The sequence below is a fragment of the Salmo salar genome, chromosome ssa02 (assembly GCF_905237065.1).
Source record: "Salmo salar chromosome ssa02, Ssal_v3.1, whole genome shotgun sequence".
Classification (NCBI taxonomy): Eukaryota; Metazoa; Chordata; class Actinopteri; order Salmoniformes; family Salmonidae; genus Salmo; species Salmo salar.
The window spans coordinates 64,890,264-64,907,606 of NC_059443.1; the positions used below are offsets into that span (position 1 = coordinate 64,890,264).

General features: G+C 40.3%; 1 protein-coding gene across 1 annotated transcript in view; it reads right to left on the reverse strand.

Annotated features, from left to right (window-relative positions):
* Positions 1 to 16,398, reverse strand: part of LOC106590140 (leucine-rich repeat protein SHOC-2) — a 37,028-nt gene extending 20,630 nt beyond the window's left edge. Inside the window, exon 1 of the mRNA XM_014180771.2 lies at positions 16,294 to 16,398. The gene's annotated coding sequence lies outside the window, so the exon portion shown is untranslated. The remainder of the gene's footprint in view (positions 1 to 16,293) is intronic.
* Positions 16,399 to 17,343: the final 945 nt, after the last annotated feature.

A 17,343-nucleotide genomic window follows, 5' to 3' on the forward strand; every position in this document is an offset into this window, starting at 1 on the left:
GCGAAACCAAGGCTGTTGAGTCTGCCGATAAGAATGTGGTGATTGACAGAGTCGAAATCCTTGGCCAGGTCTATAAATACAGCTGCACAGTATTGTCTCTTATCTATGGCGGTTATGATATCGTTTAGGACCTTGAGCGTGGCTGAGGTGCACCCATGACCAGCTCGGAAACCAGATTGCATAGCGGAGAAGGTACGGTGGGATTCGAAATGGTCGGTGATCTGTTTGTTAACTTGGCTTTCAAAGACCTTAGAAAGGCAGGGTAGGATAGATATAGGTCTGTAGTAGTTTGGGCCTAGAGTGTCTCCCCCTTTGAAGAGGGGGATGACCGCGGCAGCTTTCCAATCTTTGGGGATCTCAGACAATACGAAGTAGGAGGTTGAACAGGCTAGTAATAGGGGTTGCAACAATTTTGGCTGATCATTTTAGAAAGAGAGGGTCCAGATTGTCACGCCCTGCAGATTTGTAGGGGTCCAGATTTTGCCGCTCTTTCAGAACATCAGCTATCTGGATTTGGGTGAAGGAGAAATGGGGGAGGCTTGGGCAAGTTGCTGTGGGGGGTGCAGGGCTGTTGACCAGGGGTGGCCAGGTGGAAAGCCTGGCCAGCCATAGAATAATGCTTACTGAAATTCTCAATTATCGTGGATTTATCAGTGGTGACAGTGTTTCCCAGCCTCAGTGCTTCCTAGCCTCAGTGCAGTGGGCAGCTGGGAGGAGGTGCTCTTATTCTCCATGGACTTTAGTGTCCCAGAACTTTTTGGAGTTTGTGCTGCAGGATGCAAATTTCTGTTTGAAAAAGCTATCATTTGCTTTCCTAACTGCCTGTGTATATTGGTTCCTAACTTCCCTGAAAAGTTGCATATCGCGGGGGATATTCGATGCTTGCTTACTGCATGCATGCATGTCCGGGCACATCGACACAAGCCTTACTATTACTGAATTAACTACACAAATATTTTATTTTGGTCATAGTGTCAATTCCTCCATTTCTCAGTACTGCACCTTCCTGTTGGAGAATGAGCCAGCTTGCCGCTGTGGTTGATTTTCCCAGCTAGACATTCCTCAGCATTGTGCAATTAGAGATAGGGCTATCATATCATGGTATTTTTCACAGTACATTTCTTTGTGCACTTATTTGAGAATTTCCACACTGCCACATAGGGCTGCACAATACAGGCAACAAATCTAAGCCTTATTTTTAACCAAATGTTGCAACTGTGATTTAGATCAAAAACACTTAGGTGAACTGTTGGAATCATGGAAGTAGAATGTGGGCACTTAGAATAGTGTTATTTGACATGACAACAAATGAAAATGCCAGGGAGGAGTTATTGTGACAGGATAGGAACCAAAGTGTTAGTCAGCGTTTCCTAAAGGACCCTATAATCTTTGCTTACATTAAAAGTTCCTTCATGTAGCCAATATATTCATGCTTAGCCTATTCCTCTTTGATTTGGAAGATACTGTTACACAAACAACATGGTGATTTAGGCCTACACCATCACTGTTATCAAGCTGTATTAGCTAGCTTTGCCTCAGTACATTTATTAGCTAGCAAGCGAGCTAACTAGCGATTAGCGACTAAAACTTGCTAAGAAAAGACAAGCGCATAGTGTAATTATAGAACGCTTGAGAATTTACATTAAGCAAAATGTATCGTTGTCATCAACATTGTTGCATGTACTGCATTGACCATGCAGACTGAACAACAAATGCGCTCCTTGAATGAAAGGGGGCGGGGCTAAGTCGGTGTGATAAGCGGCATGGAATGAGAGAGCGGAGGGGGATGACTCAAGTAGAGGTGTAAACTATAAATATTTTTGTTACACACGCCATATCACATTTACAAACCAAACATACAAATACTGTTATAGAAGATAAACAAAAAATGGTCAGTGGATCAATACCGGTATATAGTAAAATACGGTATACCGCCCAGCCCTATGTGCAGTGCTCGTGGCTCAGGCTGGCATAGCAGCAGCTTTGCCATGTAGAGGGACTATCAGCAAAGCCGATAGAGAGGGGCCGATAGAATAGAAAAGGCCAATATCATCCCGATACATCGGCTTGGACGATTATCGGTCGTTCTCTAAATCCTATCATATTGACAACATTGCAATATTATTTGCGCTAGCTGGCTGTACCAAAACTACAGTATTTTTCCTTCATAGCTTGTTCAAATCAAATTATATTTGTCACATGCCCTGAAGACAACAGGTGTAGGTAGACTTGAAATGCTTACTTACGAGCCCTTTCACACAAAAAAAGGAATTAGCAAATAAGAAAAAAGAAATCGTAACAATAAAATAACAATAGCGAGGCTATATAAAAGGAGTAGAGGTAATATGTACATGTAGGTAGAGGTAAAAGTGACTAGGCAGCAGCGTATGTGAAGAGTGTGAAAGTGTGTCTATGTGCGACAGTGTGTGTGGTGTCATAATGCGTGTGTGTGGTGTCATAATGCGTGTGTGTGTGTGTGTGTGTGTGTTGGAGCATCAGTGTAGTCAGTGTGTGGGTAGAGTCCAGTGAGTGTGCATGGAGCCAGTGCAATAATATCTCTCCATCTTTGTAAATAGGGAGACAATTTGTTTTCCGCACTTATCTCCATGACTGATCAAAAACATTTTCTCATTGCTCTCGTCCCTCTGCAGCAGACAGAGGTGAGCAATAAATCACAGTATCGAATCTACGGTGGACCCCATTTAGTCGACTGGTTGATTGGCTTTTGGTCGACTGCTAAAGATTTCTTTAGTCTAGCAGTAGCAAAAAATAAAATCATGGTGTACAAGACACCTGTCTGATTGGCACCTGTTTGAGTGGACTGATCCATTGTGGGGATGGCACAGTCCATCACTAAGACCTATGCTACTGAAATTGTATATGGTTATATTATGTAAGAACAATGATGCTACACTAATAAAAATAATATTTTATAACAAATGTGCCTTCTCCTACATTGGATAGTGTTCGCTGTCCTCAGTTCTGAAACACATCAGCGCGTTGTTGAATTGGCACATTTTCCTAGACCATGTTGCTATGTGCATAATAGAGAAGTTAACAAGCATATTGGTGTGGAGAAGAATGCTGGAGGCAGCAGCGAAGTTAGGAGACTAGAAAACAGCCCTTGCCTTAATCATCTAAAAAAAGTGAGGAGAGAGGAAAGCACCTTAATTAGGCCTATAATCAATGACCTAACTGTTAAATGTACCTGGCTTTATAAATCATCCATATATACACTACCGGTCAAAAGTTCTAAAAGGTGTTCTTTATTTTCTACATTGTAGAATAGTTATGACATCAAAACTATGAAATAACACATATGGAATTATTTAGTAACAAAAACAGTGTTAAACAAATCAGAATATATTTGAGATTCTTCAAAATAGCCACCCTTTGCCAAGAGTGTGCAAAGCTGTCATCAAGGCATTCTCTCAACCAGCTTCATGAGGTAGTCACCTGGAATGCATTTCAATTAACAGGTGTGGCTTGCTAAAAGTTAATGCATTTGAGCCAATCAGTTGTGTTGTGACAAGGTAGGGGGGTATACAGAATATATGTTTTACCAAATAGGGCTCAAGTCCATAATATGGCAAGAACAGCTCAAATAAGCAAAGAGAAACGACAGTCCATCATTACTTTAAGACATGAAGGTCAGTCAATATGGAACATTTCAAGAACTTTGACAGTTTCTTCAAGTGCAGTCGCAAAAACCATCAAGCGCTATGAAACTGGCTCTCATGAGGAACGCCACAGGAATGGAAGACCAGAGTTACCTCTGCTGCAGATAATAAGTTCATTAGTTACCAGCCTCAGAAATTGCAGCCCAAATAAATGCTTCAGAGTTCAAGTAACAGACACATCAACATCAACTGTTCAGAGGAGACTGTGTGAATCAGGCCTTCATGGTCAAATTGCTGCAAAGAAACCACAACTAAAGGACACAAATAAGAAGAGGAGAATTGCTTGGACCAAGAAACATAAGCAATGGACATTAGACCAGTGGAAATCTGTCCTTTGGTCTGATAAGTCCAAATTTGAGATTTTTGGTTCCAACCGCCATGTCTTTGTGAGACGCAGAGTTAGTGAACGGATGATCTCTGCATGTGTGGTTACCACCGTGAAGCATGGAGGTGGTGGTGAGATGGTGCTTTTCTGGTGACACTGTCAGTGATTTATTTAGAAATCAAGTCACACTTAACCAGCATGGCTACCACAGCATTCTGCAGCGATACGCCATCCCATCTGGTTTGCGTTTAGTGGGACTATCATGTTTTTCAACAGGACAATGACCCAGAATACACCTCCAGGCTGTGTAAGGGCTATTTGACCAAGAAGGACAGTGATGAAGTGCTGCATCAGATGACCTGGCATCCACAATCACCCGACCTCAACCCAATTGACATGGTTTGGGATAAGTTGGACCGCAGAGTGAAGGAAAAGCAGCCAACATGTGCTCAGCATGTGGGAACTCCTTCAAGACTGTTGGAAAAGCATTCCAGGTGAAGCTGGTTGAGAGAATGCCAAGTGTGCAAAGCTGTCTTCAAGGCAAAGGGTGGCTACTTTGCAGAATCTCAAATATAAAATACATTTTGATTTGTTCAACACTTTTTTGGTTACTACATGTGTGGTATTTCATAGTTGATGTCTTCACTATTATTATACAATGTAGAAAATAGTAAAAATAAAAATCTTGAATGAGTAGGCGTGTCCAAACTTTTGACTGGTACTGTGTATGAATATGTAACCCTACCATCCCTCCAGTAATTGGATTAAACTAATGAACACCACCACTTAGGCTTCTAATTCCAGTTTATACATACTATATACACATTTTACAGACACAGTATATTTTACATTAGTTATATTTTGTTTGTCTTTAGTCCCATCCTTCAGCTCCACTCAACCCCTCCCATCTATCTCTGAACACCATCCAGTTGATTTATATTTGCCATATGTTGTTTTTTGTAACCTTTATTTAACTAAGTCAGTTAAGAACAAATTCTTATTTACAATGACGGTCTAGGAATAGTGGGTTAACCTCTATGGGCTAGGTGGGACGCTTGCGTCCCACCTACTCAACAGCCAGTGGAATCCCGTGGCGCGATATTCAAATACCTTAGAAATGCTATTACTTCAATTTCTCAAACATATGACTATTTTACACCATTTTAAAGACAAGACTCTCGTTAATCTAACCACACTGTCCGATTTCAAAAAGGCTTTACAACGAAAGCAAAACATTAGATTATGTCAGCAGAGTACCCAGCCAGAAATAATCAGACACCCATTTTTCAAGCTAGCCTCTTAACCTGTTGGGTCTAGGGGGCAGCATTTGCACGTCTGGATAAAAAAAATGTACCCGATTTAATCTGGTTACTAATCCTACCCAGTAACTAGAATATGCATATACTTATTATATATGGATAGAAAACACTCTAAAGTTTCCAAAACTGTTTGAATGGTGTCTGTGAGTATAACAGAACTCATTTGGCAGGCAAAACCCTGAGACATTTTCTGACAGGAAGTGGATACCTGATGTGTTGTATTGACTTTAAACCTATCCCATTGAAAAACACAGGGGCTTAGGAATATTTTGGCACTTCCTATTGCTTCCACTAGATGTCACCAGCCTTTACAAAGTGTTTTGAGTCTTCTGGAGGGAGATCTGACCGAACAAGAGCCATGGAACGATGATGTCCCATTAGACACCTGGCGCGCGTGTTCATGTTGGGTACCCTCGTTCCAATACGTTATAAAAGAGTATGCATTCGTCCACCTTGAATATTATTCATGTTCTGGTTAAAAAAGGCCCTAATGATTTATGCTATACAACGTTTGACATGTTTAACGAACGGAAATATATTCAGTTCTTAAAGGCCCTAATATTTATGCTATACAACGTTTGACATGTTTGAACGAACGGAAATATATTTTTTCCCCTCGTTCATGACGAAGTCCGGCTGGCTTACATCATGTGCTAACGAGACGGAGATTTTTGGACATAAATGATGAGCTTTTTTGAACAAAACTACATTCGTTATGGACCTGTGATACCTGGAAGTGACATCTGATGAAGAGAATCAAAGGTAATGGATTATTTACATAGTATTTTCGATTTTAGATCTCCCCAACATGACGTCTAGTCTGTATCGCAACGCGTATTTTTCTGGGCGCAGTGCTCAGATTATTGCAAAGTGTGATTTCCCAGTAAGGTTATTTTTAAATCTGGCAAGTTGATTGAGTTCAAGAGATGTAAATCTATAATTCTTTAAATGACAATATAATATTTTACCAATGTTTTCTAATTTTAATTATTTAATTTGTGACGCTGACTTGACTGCCGGTTATTGGAGGGAAACGATTTCCTCAACATCAATGCCATAGTAAAACGCTGTTTTTGGATATAAATATGAACTTGATAGAACTAAAAATGCATGCATTGTCTAACATAATGTCCTAGGAGTGTCATCTGATGGAGATTGCAAAAGGTTAGTGCATCATTTTAGCTGGTTTTATGGTTTTGGTGACCCTGTCTTTGACTTGACAAAACATTACACACAATTCTTGTAAATGTACTGTCCTAACATACTCTAAATGTATGCTTTCGCCGTAAAACCTTTTTGAAATCGTAAAACGTGGTTAAATTAAGGAGATGTTTATCTTTCAAATGGTGTAAAATAGTTGTATTTTTGAAAAATTTGAATTTTGACATTTATTTGGATTCAAATTTGCCGCTCTTGAAATGCACCTGCTGTTGATGGAGTGCACCACGGGTGGCACGCTAGCGTCCCACCTAGCCCCAAGAGGTTATTAAGGATACCCTAGGATAGGGGGGCGCCACAGCGCATTTTGAAAACAATTTGTTCCCATTTTCAACGGCCTACTAATCAAACTCAGAAGCTAGGACATGCATATACTTATTATATATGGATAGAAAACACCCTAAAGTTTCTAAAACTGTTTGAATGGTGTCTGTGAGTATAACAGAACTCATATGGCAGTCAAAACCCCCGAGACCGATTGAAACAGGAAGTGTAATTTTGAATTGTGGACTCGACTTCATCACTTTGCCTATTAATCACACCGTGAGCAATGGTTCACTGAGCACTTCCTATTGCTTCCACTAGATGTCCCCAGTCTTTTCACAGTGGTTTGAGCCTTATACAGTCGAAACTCAGTCAATGAGACACATTGGAAATTGGTCACAGGGGATGGGCCATCACCATTATGACGTCGGCGGCCCTGTCTACCCCCACCTTTGGAAACGTTTCAAAACACTCTGCAATCGTCCCCGTCGAATCTTATTGGCTCTCTTGGTGTTACAGGCCCTGAAGATGAATGTTTTACAACGTTTGACATGTTTGAACGAACCTAGTGGAGGAAAAAAGTAAATTTTCCGAAACTACTGTCCCGCGCACGTCGGAGCAGTTGGAGACACGCTACCAACAGCAGGCTAATGGAACATGAAGGATGGAATTTTTCGACAGAAAATACATCTGTTGTGGACCTGGGATTCCTGGAAGTGCTTTCTGATGAAGACAACTAAAGGTAGGCGATTATTGACAATATTATACAAGATCAGATGTGACTTGCGATTGTGCCAAGATGGCGCGGCGCTAGTTTTCCAGGCTCATTTTCTGAGTATCGCATCTCCTTTTATCGCAAAGTGTGATTACCCAGTAAAGTTAATTTAAAATCTGGTATGACAGGTGTTCAAGAGATATTCATCTATAAATGTTAGATTGACAATATACATTTAAAAAATTGTTTTCGAATAGTAATAAAGGGAATGATGCACTGTTTCCCGGAACGCATTTGAGGGGAAAATAGTTAGTCAACGTCAGACGCCGATGTAAAATGCTGTTTTTATATATAAATATGACCTTTATTGAACAAAAGAATGCATGCTGTGTGTAACATGATGTCCTAGGTGTGTCATCTGATGAAGTTTGTAAAAGGTTAGTGCTGCATTTAGCTGTCTTCTGGGTTTTCGTGACATTATATGCTAGCTTGAAAAATGGGTGTCTGATTATTTCTGGCTTGGTACTCTGCTGACATAATCAAATTTTTTGCTTTCGCTGTAAAGCCTTTTTGAAATCGGACAGTGTGGTTAGATAAAGGAGAGTCTTGTCTTTAAAATGCTGGGAAATAGTCATATGTTTGAAAAATTGAAGTTTTCGGATTTTAGAGGAATTTGTGTTTCGCGCAACGCCCATCATTGGATATTGGAGCAGGTGCTCCGCTAGCGGAACGTCTAGATGTAAGAGGCTAGCATATGTCACAAAAACCAAAACCACAGCTAAATGCAGCACTAACCTTTGATGATCTTCATCAGATGACACTCCTAGGACATTATGTTATACAATACATGCATGTTTTGTTCAATCAAGTTCATATTTATATCAAAAACCAGCTTTTTACATTAGCATGTGACTAGCATGTGACTAGCATTCCCACCGAACACTTCCGGTGAATTTACTAAATTACTCATGATAAACGTTCACAAAAAACATAACAATTATTTTAAGAATTATAGATACAGAACTCCTTTATGCAATCGCTATGTCCGATTTTAAAATAGCTTTTCGGTGAAAGCACATTTTGCAATATTCTGAGTAGATAGCCCGGCCATCACAGGCTAGCTATTTTGACACCCACCAAGTTTGGTACTCACCAAACTCAGATTTACTATAAGAAAAATTGGATTACCTTTGCTGTTCTTCGTCAGAATGCACTCCCAGGACTTCTACTTCAATAACAAATGTTGGTTTGGTTCCAAATAATCCATAGTTATATCCAAATAGCGGCGTTTTGTTCGTGCGTTCAAGACACTATCCGAAGGGTAAAGAATGGTGACGCGCCCGGCGCGTATCGTGACAAAAATTCAAAATATTCCATTACCGTACTTCGAAGCATGTCAAACGCTGTTTAAAATCAATTTTTATGCGATTTTTCTCGTAAAAAAGCGATAATATTCCGACCGGGAAACCCTGTTTTCGTTCAAAGACTGAAAATGTAAACATGGTGGAGTCTCGTGCACGCGCGCCCCAGTCTCATTGTTCTCAGATCGACCACTTACCAAATGCGCTACTGTTTTTCAGCTATGGCCTGCAAAGTCATCATTCAACGTTCTGGCGCCTTCTGAGAGCCTATGGGAGCGTTAGAAAATGTCACATTATGCCAGAGATCCCCTGTTTTGGATAGAGATGATCAAGAAGGCCAAGAAATGGTCAGAGAGGGTGCTTCCTGTTTGGAATCTTCTCAGGTTTTGGCCTGCCAAATGAGTTCTGTTATACTCACAGACACCATTCAAACAGTTTTAGAAACGTTAGGGTGTTTTCTATCCAAATCAAACAATTATATGCATATTCTAGTTACTGGGCAGGAGTAGTAACCAGATTAAATCGGGTACGTTTTTTATCCGGCCGTGCAAATACTGCCCCCTATCCCCAACAGGTTAACCTGTCTGGGCTAGGGGGCAGTATTTTCACGGCCGGATGAAAAACGTACCCAATTTAAACAGGTTACTACTCTGGCCCAGAAACTAGAACATGCATATTATTAGTAGATTTGGATAGAAAACACCCTGAAGTTTCTAAAATTGTTTGAATGGTGTCTGAGTATAACAGAACTCATATGGCAGGCAAAAACCTGAGAAAATTCCAAGCAGGAAGTGGAAAGTCTGAGAATTGTAGTTCTTTTGATTCTCTATCGAAGCTACAGTGTTTGTGGGGTGACGTTGCACTTCCTAAGGCTTCCATTGGCTGTCTAAAGCCTTCAGAAAGTGGTTTGAGCATTTTCCTGTCACTGGGCAGATAATAGGAGCTCAGTTACTGAGTGGTCTGCCTGGCAACAAAGGGATTGGATATGCTCGGTCCCGCGGAGCGCCCCTCGTTTTTTCTTCTTGAATGAATATGCTATTGTCCGGTTGGAATATTATCACAATTTTACGTTAAAAATACCATAAAAATTGATTTTAAACAGCGTTTGACATGCTTCCAAGTATGGTAATGGAACATTTTGACTTTGTCTCTGGTACCGCGCTCACGCGTTATGCCTTTGGATAAGTGATCTGTACGCACGAACAAAACGGAGGTATTTGTACATAAATATGGATTATTTCGAACAAAAACAACATTTCTTGTGGAAGTAGCAGTCCTGGAAGTGCATTCTGACGAAGATCAGCAAAGGTAAGAGAATATTTCTAATACTAATTCTGAGTTTAGGTTGCCCCAAACTTGGCGGGTGTCTGAATAGCTCACCGTGATGGCTGAGCTATGTACTCAGAATATTGAAAAATGTGCTTTCTCCGTAAAGCTATTTTAAAATCTGACACAGTGGTTGCATCCAGGGGTAGTCTATGTATAATTCTTTAAATAATTGTTATATATTTTGTCAACGTTTATGATGAGTATTTTTGTAAATTGATGTGCACATTCACCGGACGTTTTGGTGGGAATACATTTTCTGATCACGCGCCAATGTAAAATGCTGTTTTTGGATATAAATATGAACTTTATCGAACAAAACATACATGTATTGTGTAACATAATGTCCTAGGAGTGTCATCTGATGAAGATCGTCAAAGGTTAGTGCTTCATTTAGCTGTGTTTTGGGTTTTATTGACACATGTCCTTGCTTGGAAAATGGCTGTGTGATTATTTTTGTCTATGTACTCTCCTAACATAATCTAATGTTTTGCTTTCGCTGTAAAGCCTTTTTGAAATCGGACAATGTGGTTAGATTAACGAGAAGTTTCTTTAAAATGGTGTAAAATAGTTGTATGTTTGAGAAAGTTGAATTATGACATTTTGTTGTTTTTGAATTTTCCGCCCTGATATTTCACTGGCTGTGTCCTGCAGGCTACCGTCCCACCTAGGCCATAGAAGTTAACTTCCTTGTTCAGGGGCAGAACGACAGATTTTTAGCTTATCAGCTTGGGGATTCGATCTTGAAACCTTTCGTTTAATGGCCTAACGCTCTAACCACTAGGCTACCTGCCGCCCCAAGCTGTAAGCCTAAGAGCTGTAGGGCTAAGAGCACCTCCTGTTTACTCATAATACCGTACTTAGGCCTATATTTCAATAGGCTACAGTACTGCATCAATAAATCAATAATTCCTTCATATCACAGCATACAAGTCATTCATGATTTGAAATGCAATCAAGCATTTTAGTTTTAAAATAAAATATAGCAAGCCTTGAATAATTAGCGTAAACAACAAACCGTTCCATTTCGGAAATTTCATTCACGAACGTTACAAACTCTGGTATGCTTGTAATTTATTTAGTGTTGTTTACATTCTTCCAAAAAGTCAGAAAAATGTTTTATTGTAATCTAACAGCCCCTTTTTGGCACACATAATATGCACACACTGCTTGCTCCTTTCTTTTTCTTGATCTCCAGTATTTTCCATAACTAGTCAAACTCATTCCACACATCTGACTTCCCCTTTACCTACTGACTACTGAGCAACCAGTAAACATTCCCCCGTTTGAGTTTGTCACGTCCTCTACATTCATTTTGCTGTAATGTGTTACAGTGTTCGGAGTTTGCTATAACCAATTATTGATGTGATTATGATATGCTATAGGTCAGGCCCTATTGGTCACGCGCATGTGACGCATACATGTGTCATGTGAAGACCACAAGGATTGAGGGTATAGGGAATGTTTTTCCTAAACAAATGAAGGATTTCAGCAACGACTTTTCAGTCTATATAATGGAAAAATACGTTATAAAATGTCAACCAAATAATTGGTTGAAAGAACAGACATCTCGGTTGACCAATATAGATTTGTTATTTCTCGGGGACAGCCCTAATCAAACTACATAGAATCGTGAGAATCACAATACATATCGTATCGGCACCTAAGTATCGTGATAATATCGTATTGTGAGGCCCCTGGCAATACCCAGCGCTATTAGCGAATAAGCTAGGCCATAGGCAACTTCAACAGGTTAAGTGAGAAGACATTGTAAGCCAATGAATGTACTACAATAGCTACAAGTGATGTTGAGAAAACCTGGTAAGCAGGTTGGCCTGACTTAAGCTAAAGGTCATAAAAGACAAATTGACAACAAGTGTCAAGAGCGTCAACATCAAAATGATTGATATAAAACCAAAGTCTCTTGGTTCCTGTCTTTGTTATGCCCATAGAAATAGATTATCTAGGAAGGGTTTGGAACCTCTAACCCTCATTTTAGTTCTGTGGTTCCATCTCACAGCCTGTAGTACAGCAGTAGCATCATTTGTATGTAGTAATAGGCTACAGTATGAAGCCTAATAAAGTCATTGTCTGTTATGCTCTAGGTGTGTGTAGTGTAGAAAAAGAGCAGGCTTGGCTACAGATCAGAGCTAAGGGAAAGGTTAGCACTGCTGCTGAGAGTAGGGGTTTGTGTGCGTCTAATCTTTGGGAGGGAGCGGTCTTCAAAGCATAAGACTCATAAAACCTATAGGGGTAAAAAGGGGTCCTGTTGATCCCCTTAATGACAAAGAGATAAGCTTAAAGGCCCAATTTCTGCTGTTTTTATATCAAATCAATTCTGTAATAGCTCACCATTAAAAATGGTCAAAAATAACAAGTATTGCTTTATTAGCAAAAAAACTCCAAATTATTTGCTAGGACTGTCAGAGTGGTCTGAGTGGGTAAACTGGCTGTTATTGGCAAAGGTTTGTAACTCTGTTATTTATCTATTAATTACTTTTCCCCTGGTGATGTCATCAGGCAAGCTGAAACTCCACCTATGCAAAACCAAGTGATTAGAAGGTCCTGTGTAGATTGTATTTTCAACCAGTAACTATCAGGAAATTACGATCAAATGTGTTCACACTTTTACAGTGTTAGTGTCATCAGCTGTTGTACAATATTATACAAATACACAGGAAAAACTGAATGTTGACTACACAGGGTCTTTAATATTGCTGTGTAGGTAAATGTTGTGGCTCTTCTCAGTAACAGTTATGTTCACTCAACAGAGAAGTATCTAGCAGCACTGACCTCACTGACTTAGGATAACTGTGAACTCTATATAAGGCTACTAATAAAATGAGAAAAGAGATGATGAATATTAAAAATACATAAATAACAATGTGACAGACTGTATACTGTGAACTAGGCCGACAGCAAAGCATCAATCACTGAATGACCTCTGACTCAACCCAGATTATAATGAACTAAGAGAAAGGTGATGGATGTTGAATATCAAAATACATTACTGTATAAAATAATAGTTTGTTGTATCAAAGCAGATAGCTTCTTTGTGTTTTCTTTTGGGAATAGTCCCTCAAATAGGGTCGTCACTAGATGCCAAAAAGTCAGAAACCCCGTGCCACAAAGTCACTGCTAAACTTAAGACAAAAAAGCACATTTTTGTTTTCATGTAGAGTATTTTTACAATACAGCCAATTTTGACTTTGTGGCATTGGTAACTTGTGGAAACCCTAAAATAGCCTACTTACTATCACATCAATCATGTCTTGGATAAAGGCAACACAGCAGTGGGGTCTGGGGTTGCCTGGCGACTCATTCTGAATTTAATTTTGCTGCTCTAACTATCATTCAGTCAGACTGCCATCGTAGAAGTCCTTTCTGCTGATGTCAACGTGAGGGGCGTTATACAAAACAAGTCATCTGCGATTGAATTGTCTTTAACCAATCAGAGTATCAAAAGCAATGACCATTTCTGAAACGCCGCTTTACCCACGTCTTCAGGCTCTGGCCACACCCATGGGTTACTGGGACCAACCAGAACGGTTTGAACGTGTTGGCATTCGAGAAGTCCTCGGGGAGGAGATCAAATGCAGACTCATTGTGGAGAATACATTTTAATGGGCGTGGCGTTTGGCCAGAGAGATGTGGACTGGTCACCAGGCATAGTCTGGGGTGCATCAAGTGTCAAAATCCCAACAATAAACATGGCAACGGCAAGCAGAGAACTAACCTACTGGCCCTCACCTAAACAAGCAGTGGGATGTCATTGTTTGTTTATTCTTTAAATTCCTCTTCAAAATCATAAAATGTACCCAAAGGTTTGAAACAAACATGAGAGCTAGTTTAATAATATGCAGGTGACCGAACCGAAGAAGCACTCCCCCCCCCCCCCCCAACTCCAGAAAAATTACTTTTGGGCGAAGTCATGCTGTAGAAAAAGCACATAAGGTCAAGGGTCACGGAGCTCAGCAACTTTCCAGTTATTTTTCATCACTGACTGACTAAATGTATCATTCCAGATTCCACTCCATGGAGAGCAACCAAAAGGAGAAGAACCAAAAGGAAAGGAAGAGGAACCAAGTTTGGGATGAATGGCAGGCGGTGCAATAGATGATATACATAAAATGAGAAGGCTGGACACCATTTTCCTCTGATTATTATGATGATCCAGCAGCACCCCCATATTTTGGAAATAAATATTTTGCCGTGAGCATGGGCATGGATGAGTGAGCCCATCATCATACCTGTTTTTTCAGTGTACCAGACAAGACAGGCTAATGAAACATAGTTCTGGAACAAAACCTAAACCCAACTGTCAATATTTAAATCCCTACAGTTTTCATGCCAAATCATAAACGAATCCTTCATTTCCTCCACCAGCATCATCATAATCATCACTGTAGCTTTCCTCAATTCACGTGCCAATTGTTAAGCCTCTACTTGTATAATGTAGCCTATAGCCAGTTTGTGGACATCTTGGGCAAAGCAAGCAGTCACTACTACCAATCCTGCCAAGTCTTCCCATGTCGTTGCGTCATGTTTGCTCAAGACTGGCCAATTTTCTTCATCTCTGTCTTCTCCCTTTGAGGATTGCATAAGTATACGCATATATCATCATCATCATAGGAATAATGTTGGAATAACACATAGGTTTAGGCTTTGATATGATACAAACACTACAATTGTGCAAATACATTTGGCTGCCATATTTGTGATTGTTCCAAAGTCCTTAACCCCCAATCAATCTCCCCATGTCCACTCCTGAATGAATGACAGTGAGAGAGCAGAAATAAACTCTTTCCCTTGCATATCTTTTTTCATTTTACAAAGCATTTAGCTAACTAGGTAACGTTAGGCTTAACAACTCTCTCACTGACTGACTATCAAAAATGATTACAACCAATAGGCCTAATACTACGCAGCTCCTGTAATGTGTGTCTACATTTGACAGTGATGGCAAGAGATGCACTGGTGAGGTGGCAGGCTGCTACATAACCAGCCCACAGCACAAGCAGGATGTAACCGTGCCAATGACAAATCCGTGGAAAGAGAGATTATGGATAAAACCGGTGCCACAGTTCGTGGAAGTCAAGTTACGTTCAAGATCACGATTGATATGCGTAAAAACGAGACGCAAGCCAACCTGTGTGTGTATGATACAGCAGCAAACGATGGGGTGGTCCTGCTGTTCTTGTCAAAGCCACATACTAACGTTAAGTTGGTTAGTTAGCAAGCCTACGAACTGGCTAACATTAACTAGCTAGTTAGCTATTGATTGTTTGGGAAAAGTAGCCGCAAATAGTTAGCTATTCTTAATTTAGTGTCACCCTTGTCGTGCTATCAAAATCTGTAAGCAAACTAGCTAAATTATTTCAACTGGTCATGAAATCAAAAAACGAAACGTCAACACATCTAGCTAACTTCAGAAGCTAAGTGAGGCTGACAAACATTTTTTTGCAACCATTCAGTCAAATCGAGGAGCAAACAACTATGACAACGTCATATCTAGGTACAATTCTGGTAGAGGAAACAAATATCAGTCTCAGTAGCTAGATAGCCTTCTTATTTATAAAAATAATTGCTAACGTTAACCTCAAAGCTCACATACCCGAGCGTTCTGACTGTGCGGTTCCCGTAGGCCCCACCAAAGCAGCTGTCATTCTTGGAACACCATCCCGACAATCGCGAGCCTATCACGGGGAAATAAGCAAGCACGCAACCCCACTATCGAGCTACCTTCTTCAACTGTACTGACACCCACATAATAACAACTATGTTAAAATCGTTAGTTTACAGTTTGACACTTGGTCATTCAAGGCCGTTTTCTCGTCAAGCATTTTCGCAGCGCCCTTTTCTCGCTCTCGTAGTGAAATGAGGAAAAAACAAAACATTCTCAAAACAGCGGCCATTCCGAACAAAGCTTGAACAAAAGAGTGCGTTCTCAGTCTACGGAAAGGCAGTACTGCGTCATCAACCAAGCTATGCGGATGACAAAAGGGACATTTAAGAAGCCTACTATAAAAACATCAGCTTGATTTAAAGGTATATTGAAAGGTATGAAATAATAGAACTGTTTTACCTTCAGAGGTGTGACTCTGCCATCCCTGCTTCCTCCTCTTTTCTACCACTGCTGTTGCTTGGGTCCCCTCCCTACCACCAAATTGCGTCACACGCACGCATTACCAATGTATCACGAGACTTACTTGAACAGAAAAGGTGTTTGGTTGAGTGAAAGTGGTGAAAATGTGTCATTTAGCTACCTGACATATTTATTGTCATAATAAATGTGTAAAAGTCAGAGAAACCCGGAATATAACTCAAAGCTTTTTCCTGGGAGTGAAAATTAATGTTTGAAGCAAGCATATATTGCTAGTAGGTTTAGTATAAATTCGTTTATATTCGTATTCAAACAGTCAGTTAGAACAATAATGCACATCCGAAGAGTTGGATTAGGTCTGCTCCATGAGCATCTATTTTAGCCACTACCAGAGCTGCCAACTCTCACGCATTGGCGGTGAGACACGCATTTGACGATCTTCTCATGTTCTCACGGCACAGCTTTTATATCACACGCATTGAAAAGTACAGATTTTATTTGTCTAATTATTCCATTGTATAGACAGCGCGTTCACTTTTCAACTGTGGTCTAAATCGTTTTGAAATCAGAGCATCTGCGCCTGCAATTTAACATCACGAGCCACAGCGCTGTGAACAGCGGCACATTGAAGCATATGATTGGCCTAATTATGTAAGAGATCAAGGGGATTGGAGGCATGTTTTAAAGAAACGCCCCTCAAGATTTGAGTGGCGCTAAATAGAGAGAGAGCGAGAGAGAGAGAGAGAGAGAGAGAGAGAGGGAGAGAGAGACAACGTTCTGTGATGAGGTGTGTGGACCACGGTAGCACGCTGTTTTATGTACCACGTCGTCAACAAAATTAGGTTGCTGTTACTCCCGTCCCTATTGCAGAATGCAGCCTTTAGACAGCATGTACTAATATCGATTTAATCCACGTTTGCATTAGTCCCCTCGTTTGGTGATTGGCATTTAGGCTGTGACAACGAACAGGCAGCAGACAGACCCACACAGTTTTAGTCGGGACGTTTGGTATTGTGACCTAATTTGTAACTA